General features: G+C 43.3%; 1 long non-coding RNA gene across 9 annotated transcripts in view; it reads left to right on the top strand.

The window, feature by feature from the left end:
* The first annotated feature begins 1,248 nt into the window (after nucleotides 1-1,248).
* LOC106036779 (uncharacterized) overlaps nucleotides 1,249-14,532 on the top strand; it is a 44,917-nt gene continuing 31,633 nt past the window's right edge. For 7 of the 9 annotated variants that reach the window (XR_010833831.1, XR_010833833.1, XR_010833832.1 and 4 more), the window contains exons 1-6: nucleotides 1,249-2,427; nucleotides 5,357-7,033; nucleotides 11,984-12,145; nucleotides 12,503-12,591; nucleotides 14,015-14,161; nucleotides 14,267-14,504. This is a non-coding gene — a long non-coding RNA (uncharacterized lncRNA). Of the gene's footprint in view, nucleotides 2,428-5,356; nucleotides 7,034-11,151; nucleotides 11,310-11,983; nucleotides 12,146-12,502; nucleotides 12,592-14,014; nucleotides 14,162-14,266; nucleotides 14,505-14,532 lie in introns of those variants that run through there. The other 2 variants (XR_010833837.1, XR_010833838.1) reach the window with 2 other exon arrangements.

The raw sequence follows: 14,532 nt of genomic DNA, 5'->3' as shown, positions 1-14,532 counted from the left end.
TCTGCCTCGGAACGCCTTAAAACCCACAATTTTGTCATCACAGATCATGCCTCCGAGAGAAGCAGGTAAGTGGTTATTATTTCCAAGAAGGAAAGGAGTAAGAGACAAAAAATAGCCTTACACAAAATCAGGCTGCTGCTCTAGGCAGTATCTGCTGAGATGGCTGCTGGGACGAGGGACATACTGGTGTAAAGCCTGTTGCCACCGACAGCATGGCCTCCTCTGGAGCAAACTTGCTTTCCAAACAAAAACTCCTCCTGATTAAAGGATAATTCAGGATGTACCTGCTGGAAGTGGGACCCCCACGCACCTCTGTGTTGCTGACGTGAAGCAGAGAAGTGGCACCTCTTCTGGGCTGGTGTCCAGCACCCTGCCCAGGAGGATGGCCTTGGGATGGAGCTGAGCACAGGGGACAGGAAGGCAGGTCCAGACCCACAGGCTCAACATTCATCTCTATATACTCAAATCTAGTCTGTTTCTATTGTTCCTTTTCTTCTTCCCTGCCATGGCCTCATTGCGTTGTCCTCTGACCTCATAAATGCTTAGCCCAAACTTTGTCCCCACACCAGTTTAAGAATTGGGAGGAGGAAGGAAAAAAAACTAGGCATCACCACCACCAAAAAAAAAATAAATTAAACAACTAAGAACATGGATCTGTAAGGAAATTGCATAGTTTCACTGTGAAAGGAAATCATTAGTGGAACATACTTGGCAGGAGTATATTCATAAAGAGTTGAGAAAGAGTGAACAGGGAAGGGAAAAGCACAAGTGCCTTTGAGGACACTAAATAATTCAGGGTAGTAGTAGTGTGCTGCACCCATCTCAGGAAAGATTTTTAATACAACTGGAAAAGGTTCAGGGCAACACAGTCCACGCACTTGGGCTTTTAAAGTTGGTTTTGTCTCTTCAACTACTTGTGCATAAAATTCCCACTTTCTTTTTCCCTCGCATGCCTGCTGGTGATGGAGAGAAATTAGGATTTCATGTGAGACATCCATTTTTTACTGATCCAGTTTAGTGATATCAGAAATGCACGAGTTAGAGAAGCGGATAACTTGATGTTAAATGAAATATAAGGCTTTCAGTACATGAACATCTCCTTCGCTAATACTTTATTAATTATATAGAATTTTCGAAAATCTCCTTAAATTCATGTTTAAATTAGTACGTGTGACAAGTTGAGGACAGAATGTTATATTGACATGGGCTCTTCACAGAGCTAGTTAGCGGTGAGATAATAACAAATGTTCCATACTTTGCTTTTTTCCCTGTTCAGGCAGAATGTACTGCTCTTCAGTGTCTTTTATTTCCGAGTGTTAATAGTTCATCTCCCTCAAGTCAGCAAAATACTGATCATAATTGCAGTTTTGGACTTCAGGTAATGAGAGAGGTTTAACACCCTGAAAGATCTTTTCTTCATTAAAGTGATGTTTTCAACTACTACGGTGGGTTTTTGATAATAAATCAAGGCTCAATGCTCATTTTAAATGGAATCTATAAAACAACAAAATGAAACAAATCCAGCCAGTTTATTGATCAGAGCTGGGTTGTCTTCTGTCTTGTTTTTGCAGTTACGTTCTCATGTTCTCTTTAAAATATGCGCTGCTTCGTGTGAGTAACATACATCATTAAATTAAAAAGAAAGTTAGCTTCAAAGGCACTAATGAAAAACATCCCTATCTGCTGTTCGCTGCCAGTGACAGTCTTTAAAGGGTGAAATATTGGTGAGTGCTGGTGAATATATACGTTAATTTAGCAGCAAATTAAAGCTGGCACACTTAAACATCTGCTTCTTTGTTAATTCCATACGTTTTGGACAGTTAGTGACTTGTTTCCTTAATCAAGGACTGCAGTGCTTATATGACCAAAATCTCTATTCCAGATTTGCTTGTTTTCTTTCTTGTTAGTAGCAACATATGGAGATGCACACCAGTCATGAGGGCTGAAATTAGTACCTAATGCGGAAGCGGGACTGCTATTGTTTGATGGCTTTCTTGTTCTTGTGGAACTAATTCCTAATCTTTCATGATCATTTAATATGTTAAATCCTGCATTAGTGCTGACTTCATTTCTAGGACAATCTGTAAGAGGAAAATAAACTCTGGCTCTGACCACTGAAGTTTGGTTATGTGAACAGTCAATGAATTCCTATTAAATTAGGGTGCTGTTGAATGTATTCTTTTCCCTCCAGTGCATTGTGCAGGTTGTACACGTGGAGATGCTTTGTCTGTGAATCCCTTGAACTCCCAGGGGCAGCAGAGGCTTTCCGTGTCTCAGGGATGCTCTGGAACTGCATCAGCTCTTCTGGAGGAACGGGCTCCCTGGAGCAGACTGCTGCCAAGAACAGCAGTTCTCTGCTGTACGCTTTGCACCGAAAATGTCCACCCGCCTCACACCAGTGCATTGAAATGCAGCGCGACAAGGCAGGTACGTTGGGTTTTAAGTATGGTTTTAATTTTAGGCTCCAGAAAATCCGTTGTAAAAAGATGCAGCCATATCTACGTGGCTGTGCTCAGTGGTACGCATCTGAGCTGAAGTCATTGCAATGCTCTTTCTCTTCAGAGCTACCAGTTATGCAAACTGAAGCTTTACCTGAGTAGGGATTAAGGTTTTTCATGTTTGGCTCAAACCATTTAATGGAAAGCGATCTATTTTGATGGGATGGGAGGGAAGAACCAAAAGCAAAATCAGAAAAGCCTTAAATACAAGCTTCTCATTTTAGTGCTGTCTTTCATACGTACTAGAAGTCATTTTGTTTCTGTCAACAGTCTTCTGTTTAAAACCAGCTTCTGTTCAGAATACAATAAGAAGGAGGAATCAGACTCAATAATTTGCTTATGCTTCTAGTAGTTGTTCCTTACTTTATTACTTGCCAAAGTGCCAGAACTGACAAATTATCCAATAACACAAAACCGAAGGCAACATCGCAGTCGTCGTAAAGCTGGATTAGTTTATAAAGTATCCTTGTTGTGTTTCATGAAATGAATAACTGGTGTTCAGCAAACCTGTTGCAGATTCTTTTTCCTCTTCCTTTCTCTTTCTTCTTTTTCTTTCTGCCACTAAAATGAGCATAAAGTTGGACGTTTATTTACTTGTCACAAGAGAGGAAATTCTTCAAAAAGAAAAATTGTATTCTACCTTAGCTATTTCAGAACATGAAAGTAAATGCATTGGATTTCGAGTTTGCTGGTGTTCCTGAGGTCTTTGGGTAGCTGTATTCCTGGTGTGGGGGAAACAGCTGTTTGAGGTTGGAGGTATTACAGTAGAGAAATTTTTTTCCAGAGAGTAATACTCAAATTCACTTAGTGAATTACTAAGTACTACATATTGAATTATAACTAGCATTTGATTTAATATTAAGCTTAGAACTTGCTGAAGGCTTTTGCAGGAAAATATAATGCATCAAGGCTGGCAGTTATGGCTTTCTTGCATTTTTTGTTTGTTTTTATACTGTGAGCTGTAGACGCGGACTGCTGTATCGTGTGTAGGTGTGCACACTTGATGTGCCTTGTTGTGTTCCCAAAGGTGTGCGAACCTGACAGCGCTCCTCACGCCTGCAGAGATCAGTGCCCCCAGGGCAAAGCCAGCATGGAGCTCCAGGAAAGGCAGCAAACTTGCCTCTGTGTGAAAGTTTTTGGAAGGTGTTTTTTTTGTGTGCGCGCGTGTTTTTATTTTTTTTTATTTTTGCTTTTTCTTTTGCTAAGTTTGTTTTTGGGGCGGGTTGAGCAGACCATGCTCCACCGCACTGCGAGAGCCTCACTGGTGTGGGAAAGAAGTGCTATCAACTCCTGTACTTATACATACATATATGTATATATATATATACACATATATACATGCTTTAAAAGCTGAAGTATAGCAGTGCATTAGCAGAGCTATACAGCTTCCCAAATAAAGCCAGGCTGAGTTTGGTGGTTTGTACTGGATGCAGAGCAAACCTACTCCTGCTGAGTTGTTTTGCAAAGACATTCCTCCTCGCCTCCCTCTTCGTTCCCTGGATGCAGATGACTGGTACTGCATCCAGCTCCACAGAAAATAGTCATGTTCTGACCCAATGCTATGCAATTTAATAATTAGGAAATATTTTATGGCACAGTTCTCAGTAGAGAAGAGCAAGTGCAGGTCGTGTGGAAGGCATACTGAAAGCTGTATTTAAGTCCATTTGATCTGATCCCTGTCCCACAGCCCGTTCCTCTCATGTCACAGCCCACCACCAGGGCGTTCTCCTTTATGGCACGTTCCAGCGGACACGAAGGCCACAACTCCCATCTATCGGCTGGCATGGGAGGAGGTAACCTGAGCACACCTCCTTCTGTGTAATTACAGGTTACTGCAGCCTCTGGCTGCTCCTCTGGAGAAGGAGATAATTGAAGTCACTACACCGTGTGCTTCTAATGGATCATCCTGGTCTTTAACTGATCCTCTCTGGATTTTTATTTTTTTCAAGTGTAACTTGTATTTTGCCCTGCCATTAACGTGTCAGGTCACCCAAGAATGCTTTAATGAGTGTGTCTACATAATAGGATGCCCAAATTAATTCTGGGTGTACTTGCTTACGTAGGAGGGGTGTAGCAGTGGCACCGATGAACCAGCCTGCAATGGTTGGTGTGTCCTGGTGTGCACCAAGGCAGCTCCACCAGCGTGCACCTCGTGCTGGAACCGCACAGGGCTGAGCATAGTGAGTGCTGCCGGGGCTGGGGGAAAGGTTTCCTCTCCCAGTTCCTGGGAAGTGCTGGAAAACACAAACAGTGCCGGAATAAAAAGAGCCTTCAGGCTGTTATATTCAGTCATTTATATTTAGCACCTTGTAAGATGAGTGGGAAAGCAGCAAAAACCTAATTAGGTGCAGTTTATGCTAAAAGAAGAGCTACCCCGTAGGAGTGGAGTTATTAATAGAGTTCATTAGGAACAGTTTTGAGACTGGCACTTAACTTAGCAATGTGCTATTGAAATTTACCAATGACACAAAACCTAGGGAGGGAGGTATTGCTGGTGCAGAGGAGGTTTGGTATATAGGAAGAAAGAGTTGACTGGGAGGGCTGCAGTAATGAAAATAAGATGAATAATAATTAAAAAAAAAAATACACAAGAATATGCACTTTGGTACTTAGAAGTGAAAAATTCCTGCCATAACTGGAAAATTACAGTTGTAGATGATGGAGGCAGAGAACAATTTGAATATTGGAGTTGATCATTGCATATAAACCAGAACGCTGGTGCAGCTATGCCAGCCAGTGCATGTAGGATGCTGTTTACTATTCTGATCACAACTGCTTGAAATGGATGCTAATCAGAACAGGTGAGGACAAAGGCTTTCCATTCCCTCCCCCCATCAGCATCCCTGCCTGTCCTTCAGCAGGTTCCCAGAAGGACTCAGTGCAAACAGCCCGGCAGTTCAAAGCCAAAGACGACATCAGCCTGCTTTCTGCAGAGGCATCGGGATGAAGTACCAGCAGGTGACCACAGCAAAGTGCAGTCAGATCAGCAGACGTTTCTCCTGCATGAAGGAATGCCAATTAAAAATCCACCCAAAGGAGTGAGGACCTGGCAGCCCCGTTCTGCAGGACCAGAGCACACAAAAACCTCACTCATTTTCGGGTGAGGTTGGCCTCAACTAAGAAAATTGTAACACGAAGGAGAATACAAATACACCTGGATGAAGTGATGGGCTGTCTGTTAGTGCACGGTAAGACCCGAATACTCAGACTCCACCTGATTGTAAAGCACAGAGCAAACTGTCATCCCTCTGGGATCTGTGAGTGGTACCTGACCCACTTGGCTCTTCTTGCCTGCAGAGGATTTCTGTGGGCTAGCTAAGCCTCTTTGCTGGTGACCTGCAAAGCAAGGAGACATCTGAACTTCACTAGAAAGAGGTAGACGATCCTTTGTCAGCGTGAACACCACGCTGTTCTTCCTTCCAGCTCGTTTTTCTGCCCAACCGTAGAAAAAAACAAACTATTCCCACAGCATTTGACATTCCTGCTAGACCGTCAGCTCACTCTGGTCAGTTAAAATACGTTCGTCTTTTCATTAGCTTAAACTTACAGGAAGAAAAACCTTTTTGTGAAGCCAGGAGGTGTTTGCAAACAGCAGGATTCCAGCGACTAGCTCCTGCAGGCTCCCGAGACCCGTGTGCTTTCTCCTCTTTACTTTCAGGTCTGAAAATGACAGGAAGGTCAGCGTGACCGTGGCTCAAAGACTGGGACCACAAATTTGACAAATGTTGCAGCCTCACATGATTTTACTTCCTTGAATAATTTTTTATTTTCAACAATACCGCTGCTTGAGGAGGAGGTTGACCCATGGAGCCCTTCTAAAAGACACTCTGATAACTCATGCTTTTTCACTTCAGCAGTGCTATTTGTTTGTGTGCTTGACATTTGTCCTATAGCTTTGTGCCACCTACTACAGCTCCTTCTGATTGAATCACTGCTTCCGTTATTATTTCTCCGTTCCTTGACTTTTTTCCAGTGAACTGAAAATATTCTCATTCTTGTTTGCTATTGATCAGATAATCCACAGGTCTGAGCTGGTCTGACATAGCCCAGACTGCGATTTGATGTATTAGAAGATGAGTACGTACATGGAGTGGTTTATGCTTTTTTACCCACACTTTTATAAAATGTTTTAATATCTGTAGTACATTTTCAGTGCATTACAATTCACATGAATTACATTTCAGTGCATGTAGTGTGCCTTTCCAGGAGGGTTTTCCAAGGAAATACACTTGGTGCATTCTTTCGAAAATCATCAGCTCTGTTGTTCCCCTCCAACAAAAACCTCTGTTGTAGATTAAATAGTTGTTTCGCAACCAGTGTCTGAATATTTTCAACAATTTTTAAACATTTTTACTTCTTAAATCCTTCTCAAGAAGGGAAGCAATCGTTTTTCAGATGCAGTGAAGATAAGTGTGTGCTTTTCTAAGGAGGATTTCCTTGATCTCTCGCCTTGCTTGGCTGCGTTTGTACAGAAACGTTGGACAACCTCAAGCGGGGAGCAGCGCCTGCTCGAGGAGCCCTTCCCCAAGCCCCAGGTGTGGTTCTCCTCCCGGGATGATCGCCGTTCTGGTATTTTCCAGTCTGTTTCCTCCCTGAGTACTGCAGCCCCCCATGCGAGTGAGCGCAGGGTCTTTTCTTGTACATTTGGGTGTTCTGGGGTGGGGGGGTGGAAGCAACGGTCCGCAATAGCTAGGTGAGACGTAGATGCATGGACCCCTGTCTTTGAACACAATTATTCCTGTCTGAATCCAGTGAGAACATCTGTGCTTTGCTGTTGTTGTTATTTACCTTTACAGCAAATACATTTCTTCCTTGAGTTACAACAGCAAAGCTTTTGGAAACTTATCTATGTCTCTGGGTGTTTTCTAATGGGTTACATCTGGGTTATCTGGGGAGCTTTGTCTGTTGCTCCCTTCCCCTGGTCGCTCTGGGTGCTGGCCTGTGCCCTGCAGACTGTCCCTGGCCGGAGGGAAGGGCCGGCCCCGCGGCTGTTCCAGGCTCTCATCGCAACTGAACTCGATGAAGTTTTGGAGGAGGGATTGGGTGCGTTTGCAAGAAAATTCAACAAAGCTGGGAAGCGTTTGCTCCTGTCAGGCTGGCCACCTTCCCTGCTCAGCAGAGACTCCTGCAGGAGCTGCTCTGAGGACTTCTGAAGCATCCGTGTGCTTTCTGGTAGGGGCAGCAGCTGCAGCGGCTTGACCTTTGGGTTTGGGCCATGGATTAATTCAGGTGGCCATGCAAGCCAAGCTCAGGTTCTGCTGGAGAGATCACAAATAGCAGAGTCAGTTCACAACTTCTCACAACTTTCCATGCATCTTCAGGCAGGACAAAAATATTTCATTTTACTTCCACCGTTATTACCACCCAGATGACTACAAAGATACAGAATTATAAAACTAATTGCTTCTGCAATTTAGCTTCATTTTTACTGCATGATTTATAGACCTGTGACAAGAAGACCCTTTCCTAATGGAGGCTTTTCCAAATGTATTTTCATCCGTTTCATAGGTCATACTCCTCACTTCAGTTCTTTTGTCTGCCATTTGCTATGGCTGTTAAACAGCTCTAAAATTAAAGTGTGATTATTCAGAAATCACTTCGTAAAACATTATATGCCATTTTCCACCAGTTTTTCCTATATGTCTTGCACTAGGCAAGAGAAACTGCTGAGTTTGAGCTAGCAATGCAAAGTTCATTATGGATAACTGTCGATTAGATAGGAAAGCGAATTATAGAAAAGAGATCAGTGGCATCTAATTGTCTCTTCTGTGGACACGATGCTTTATAGATGGAGGGAGCAGCTTGCGGTATCATTGGTGGCACTGAGATTAGTTATAGATCTCTTGCTAATGCAGACTGACAAATGGGGCAAATAGCAGAATATTTAACAACTATTTAAAAAGAACATTTCCTTTGTTCAGCTTTGGGAAGATGAATGAATTAATAGTAAATTTTATTTTAAAAAGAAAAATGTATTGGTGGTAATGTGGCGTGGGTGTTTTGCTGAGGAGGAAGGTGGGGGTTTGAATTCTAAATCACTTGTCTAACATTTCCTTCTCTAAGTTGATCTTGTGATGTTACTGGTCTGATGATGGGTACTGTATTCCCATCCCAGGCAGAGCACAGAGGCAGGTGCCATTTCATGCACCCTGAAATGTGTTTCAGCTTGTTGTGAAGTGAGATGTTTTTAGGGACCTGGTGGTTCTTCCAAAGGTGTGAGAGGGAGGGGAATGATAGGAAATTGTAGCTGCCAGTGTCCTTTTTTCCCTAGAGTAATCAAATGCTAAATAATATCACTAGCCTTAGCTGTCTCAACATTACTGTTACTGGCCTTCCTTTGAGCACGATAACCTATGCATAGGATGCTATTACACCAGCTGAGGGGAGTGAAATGATGAGGAAGTAGAGAGCTGGGAGAAAATTTTGTTATTTTGAGTAAGATGGTATGTGATGGGGGTTGGGGAGGACTGGTAATGAAGGAGAAACAAAATGTTCAGGCAGGGAGAAGGAAAGAAACCTTATTTTGTGTGCCTTTATGTAACAGCGCTACCAAACCCAACCATTCAGCAAGTGCTGGTTAGGGATAGCGTGACCTGGAAAAGGGGCCGCGTCCTCCCCCAGCAGCCAGTGCATGAAAATAGGGAAAGAAAAAGGCCATTCAGTAAAAGAGTGAAAATGTCAAGGAAATACAGATGTCTCGTAACGTATGGGGACTTGAGAGTTAACCTAAAAGACAGAATGTTCTGCTGGAGCTTGTGTGCAAGGTTAAAGCTGTACATATTTCTCTCCCCCAAAGTCTGCTTTTTCCAAGCCTCATTAACCATTTTGCTGAACATTACAATCATTACTCTTCTGCCAGGTTTTACCACATTTTTCAACCTTTTAGGTACAGACCTTAGAATTATTGATCCAATGAATCATACTGACTGAGGTGCTGGCTGCTGCTGAAACACTTGGGTAGGAACCAGGATGTTGGCTCGACACCAGACAAATCTGGCTGAATGTTCTTTGCATGGGGAGTGCTTTTCCACATGGAAGAAGCAGCAGTGCTGAGGGTATCACCTCCTTGCAATTTCTGTGGTAGCGTATGAGCTTTAAGGCATCTAATGACAATGATGGCCAGTAAAAAAAAAAAAAAAAAAAAAAAGCAGGGACCTTTCATCTTCACTACTGAAAATTCTTCATTACTGCAAATAATGAGATCTGTGTACCATGGAGGCATTCTGTACACAGCACCTGAGGCTAGTAATATTTTGTCATTTTATTAGCTGACTGGGTTGGCTTGCACTGGGAGGAGCGTGAAGAGGTTTGACAGAGCTCATGGGGTGTAAAACTCCAGGGACGGAGGGCTTAAATGACTGCTAATAATATGTCTGTGCGTACATACATGCATATATAACCATATATCATACATCTATTCTTGTATACATGTCTACAGTGCTACTGTAGATGTGGTAGAAGCAGATAGATATTGGTCATGCTTCTTTTCATATGTTTTCGGAATGCCAAAAACGAAGCTATTTGTGTGAGCAACCGGTTTTGACTGAGCTACAGAAAAATCCTGTCTGAGCTGCCAGAGTGCATGGCATCAGGGGCTTTGGGTTTTTGTCTTGTAGTCAGGATTATGGTACTTAAAGAATGGGCCTAGTGTTTATCCACCACACAAATGATTAGTACAATTTGAAATCTAGGATAAATGTGCAGCCAGATGTGATGCTGCCTCTGACTCTGTTGCTGGTTATTGAGCCTGGCCATTAAAAATGGAAATAAGGCCTTTTAGAAAAGACACAGTGAAATCACTGACACAATGAGCAGCAGTCGGAGTTATTCTGTTCCTGATACATGTACCCTAATTGCGGAGGTGGCCATAAACTTTGGTCTGCTTCTCCAAGAGATATGACAGTACAATAACTATAAACTAAGTAATTACAGCTAAGATATTAAAGATTCCCGAACATCTGCTAAGTCTGGGATGAGACACAAGAATGAACTGCCTGATCTTGAAAACCAGCTCTAATGTGCTCATCTCAGGCTGGATCTGGATGGATTTGGGGAAGAAATGCAGGACTCGATGTGTAGGCATTTGTCCAGGGGAAGGCCTGAAAACAGAGAGCCTATTTATTAAGCAGAGTGTAAAGAGAAGGCTTGAAGGATCCCCGCTGCAGAGCAAGGTGTTATTTTTATTTTCGCTGCGCCAGTGCCTGCAGGAGCAGCAGAGATTGCAGCCTCACAGCACCGGTGCTGGGGGGCAGCAGCTGAGCCCCCCCTGCTCGGGGAGCCCACGCTCCGGCAGGGACGGCGCAGATGCTGCCTGCGTTGCTCATATTTCAGGTTGCTACAGGGAATTTGTAGCAGTTAGGAACGAGATGTTCTGAGTCTCAGACCGGTACTTGAACATCAGGTTTCTTTGTCCTCTATCTCAAGCACTTCACGTTCGGGTTTTTGCTTTACCCCGGCTGCTTCAAGCTGCCAGCGCAATCCTGCGCCTTCCCCAGGCACGTCGATGAGCAGGACAAGAAGCCTATCCCCGCACAGCATAAATGGGGTGCAGTCCTTTTATCACTTATTATGTGAACTATGGTGATCTTGAGTAACAGCAAATAAACTAATTACATCGTAAGCGCTTTTTCTTTTGTGTTTACAGAACGGAACGCATAATGCATGAGTTTAACAGCTCCCCGCGCTATACTGGGATTACAAAACTGCGTATGGGTATCTGGTTTACCACAAAATATACATTAGCAATGAGCATAAGACAACGTACTTTGGCAGATCTGACTTGCTCTCCATCAGTTTCAAAAGGAACGAGCTGTAAGATTTATTTTGTAGAAAAATATTTTGATAGAATACATAACAGATTTTGCCAATTCACATCTCTGTTTTCTTTTTTAAGAATAAAGAGATTGAAACAGTTAATAGCTTTGAATGAAATTAACTTTTCTTCAGTAAACCAACCAACCAAACAAAGCAGCTATGATGATTCTCTTGCAGCTTTCCAAAACAATTAGGCAGTAATGACTGCTGAAGAGATTTTCATGTCGTTTCAAACACTGGTTGGCACAATTGGAAGCCACAAATTTTTCTCTTTGTGACTTTATTATCTAAAAGGAAATGACTAATTTGGAGTTTGTTATTATTGTTTTATAGTCCATGAAATATAAATATATAAGTAAACACTTCCATGGATTTAAATGTATAAAATACATAACGTGGAATAGTTAAAAACTAAATAGTTTTCTTTAGCTGAGGCTGAGCCGGGCTAAATTATAACTAGGATTTAATTCAGTGGTTTTCAGTTCCCTAGTACAGCCCTCATGGATTGTAGCTGCCAGTGAGTTTCACACCAGGAATAATCCCACTGATGGCACCGGGACCTCTGTCCTTCCTGGCGCCGCTGGGCGGGATGCTCTGCAGGGTGGGTGGCAGGACAGCTTTATCGTTTATTTTTGTTTTTATTTATTTATTTTATTTATTTCTCTCACCAGGCCTGTTCTCCTAGCTTCCCATTCCCTGAGGATGCTTGCTGCACGCACAGCGGACTCGGGGAGTGCTGCCCCGTGGGTGCCGTGCCTGTGGCTGTGCCTTCCCGAAGCAGGAGCGGGGAGCACGGGGGGCCGAGGAGCTGCCCGGGGCCGGGCACCCTGCAGGTAATGCTGCTCATGCTGCTCAGCCATCACCAGTAGCTACGTCTTCTCCGAGAAGCACACATATATTAAAAAAAAAAAAAAGAAAAAAAAGACTCGTAATTCATTTAAAGATGACCCACGATGAAGAATGTTCTATATTGCCGTGCAGTAGGACCGCTTATCCTGATATTTAACTTAATTTCTAACTCAATTTGAGTATATGAATGAATCATGACATAGGAATAACATTTGAAAAGAATGGTTTCCTCGACATTTAACAATTGTTGATCAACGTTAATAGGGGAGCAGTGAGGTCAGGACTTTGTCCTGTAGCCTTTTTCATCCCAGAAATACTAATTAAATCTTGCTCCTTTGCAGTCAGCCCAGGGCCCGTCTTGCTGCAGCCGGCTCGTTCCTCAGGAGCTGTAATCCCTTCCTCTGACTCTCCCGCAGCTGGACTGCCCCAGGTAACTGCACGCAACAGCACACCAGATGCTCTTTCTGGCATTCCCCCTTACTCTTACCTTTCCTGCATGGTTTAACAGTCCCTCAGCTCTACCCAACAGGAATTGTTCCAGGTTATTTTGGTCCTCGTCCAGACCATATGTATTTCCTTCCCTTTCAAGTGCGATAGATGTGTGCTGGAGGTGGATGTCCCTGACGGGCACATCTTGTCCCCTTCCTGTCCAGAAGTGCCTGAAAACCCTCTTCTCCGTGCCGTGCTGCTGCTCTGCTGGCAACGGCACTTTTTGTCACCTCTGCGCCTGCCTCTCCAAGTCCCTTTGGTGTGTTACACTGCCCCTGTGCAAAGGAAAGAAGTCCCAATCATTTCTGCGAGCTGTTACATTAACCTCCGTGTCCCTTCTGAGATCTGGCTGTGCTCCGGTGGCCGCAGTGCTCTGCCCTCTGGCACTGCCCGGGTGGGGACAAGCTGCAGCTGCTGCTTCTCTCATTTCCCTGTCCCGCTCTCCCAGCCTCTGCTGCTTTTTTCCCTCCTGTAGCAGCCTGTCTGTCACACAGGTTATTAGCTTGCCAGCTCTTTCCTCTGCTGTGTTTCCTACAATGCCAAGAAAAATGGGATCCTGAGTCCTAATTTCTAGGTGCTACTACAAACAACAAGGATTATGATCATTGCTACCAGTGTTTCTGATTTATTCCGTTATAGTATCTCTTTATAGCACGAGCTTCATTGTATAGTAATGATAGAGATAAATTTTGGCCCCTTATTTTTCATAACCACTTGCTAGCTATATATCATCAATTTTCCTCTCATTTAGATATGTGCTTCTACTTCAGGGAAAGAAAAAAATATCCCAGTTGTCTAGGTAATAAAGCCAGTAAAACAAATTCTGAAGTGTATTTTACAATGGAATTTGATTGTGTTAATTTTTCATGTGTTAGAAAAGAGGATGCTTGCTCTCTCTGGGAAATGTTTGGTTTTTTTTCTGACATCCATAACTTGTAGTCATGTGGAAGATCTTTTTTTCACAAGGGGATAGAAACTTCCCAACGTTTACCTGCCAAGTTCATTGGAAAACTATATACTAAAACTTAGTGAGGCTTAGTGTTGTACAGTTAAAGCTTGAAACAAAAACTTTAGGCAGTGTGAACCTGCCTTGTGAATGTACACCTCCCTGCAAGTCTGGTGAGAATATGGGGGGGGAGGAGGGATTAAAAAAGTCCTCGTGAACCTGCGCTGCAGAGCCCAGCGCTGCACCAATGCTCCCGTAGCGTCTGTGTGTGGTTTCATTTTGGGTCATTAATGTCTGTTTTCATGGGTGGCTGAAGCATGTCCTGTGGATCGACTCCACCTCTCTCACTCACTTTTTGAAGGATGACTCACTGTTTTCACTGCCCAAAGAAATAACGTATTTTGTTATGCTGTTTCAGTTTCAAACACTACAGATGGAAGTCTTGGCCCTCACCAGTCATCAACTTGCAGAAATCCCCGTGTCCCTTTGGGAAGTCGGCTGGGGATGAGCGAAGTGGCCCTCCGGGAAATCCCTGCAGGACATCGTGCTGCTGCAGGCAACACAGGTGATTCCCTCTTCCCACCTCCCCTTGCCTCTCCTTTCCCAGCCACTATACATGATTTTACCAACCAAATGTTCTTAATTTTATTTATTTTGCATTTTTAACAAGGAAATTGAGGAAATATTCAGATAAGTTGGAAGTGGTCCTGCTGCACAAGAATGAGAAATTGCCCACGTGGTTCTGTGACATTGTTCTTCAGCTGCAGTTCTTGGGAGATCGCCGCAATTGTTAACATCCAAACAAAAACAGTCTAATGAAAGTATTTTAATCTGCTGATCAGCTATTCAGAGCAAAAGGGATAGCCATGCTTAGGTGTCTTTGGAGTGTGGAAATTAATGCGGCAATGGTAAGCAGAATATCTGTATTTATTTACA

Source organism: Anser cygnoides, chromosome 10 (assembly GCF_040182565.1).
Source record: "Anser cygnoides isolate HZ-2024a breed goose chromosome 10, Taihu_goose_T2T_genome, whole genome shotgun sequence".
Lineage (NCBI taxonomy): Eukaryota > Metazoa > Chordata > Aves > Anseriformes > Anatidae > Anser > Anser cygnoides.
The sequence above is the reverse complement of the archived record's forward strand: the minus strand, read 5'-3'. Positions and strand labels throughout refer to the sequence as shown.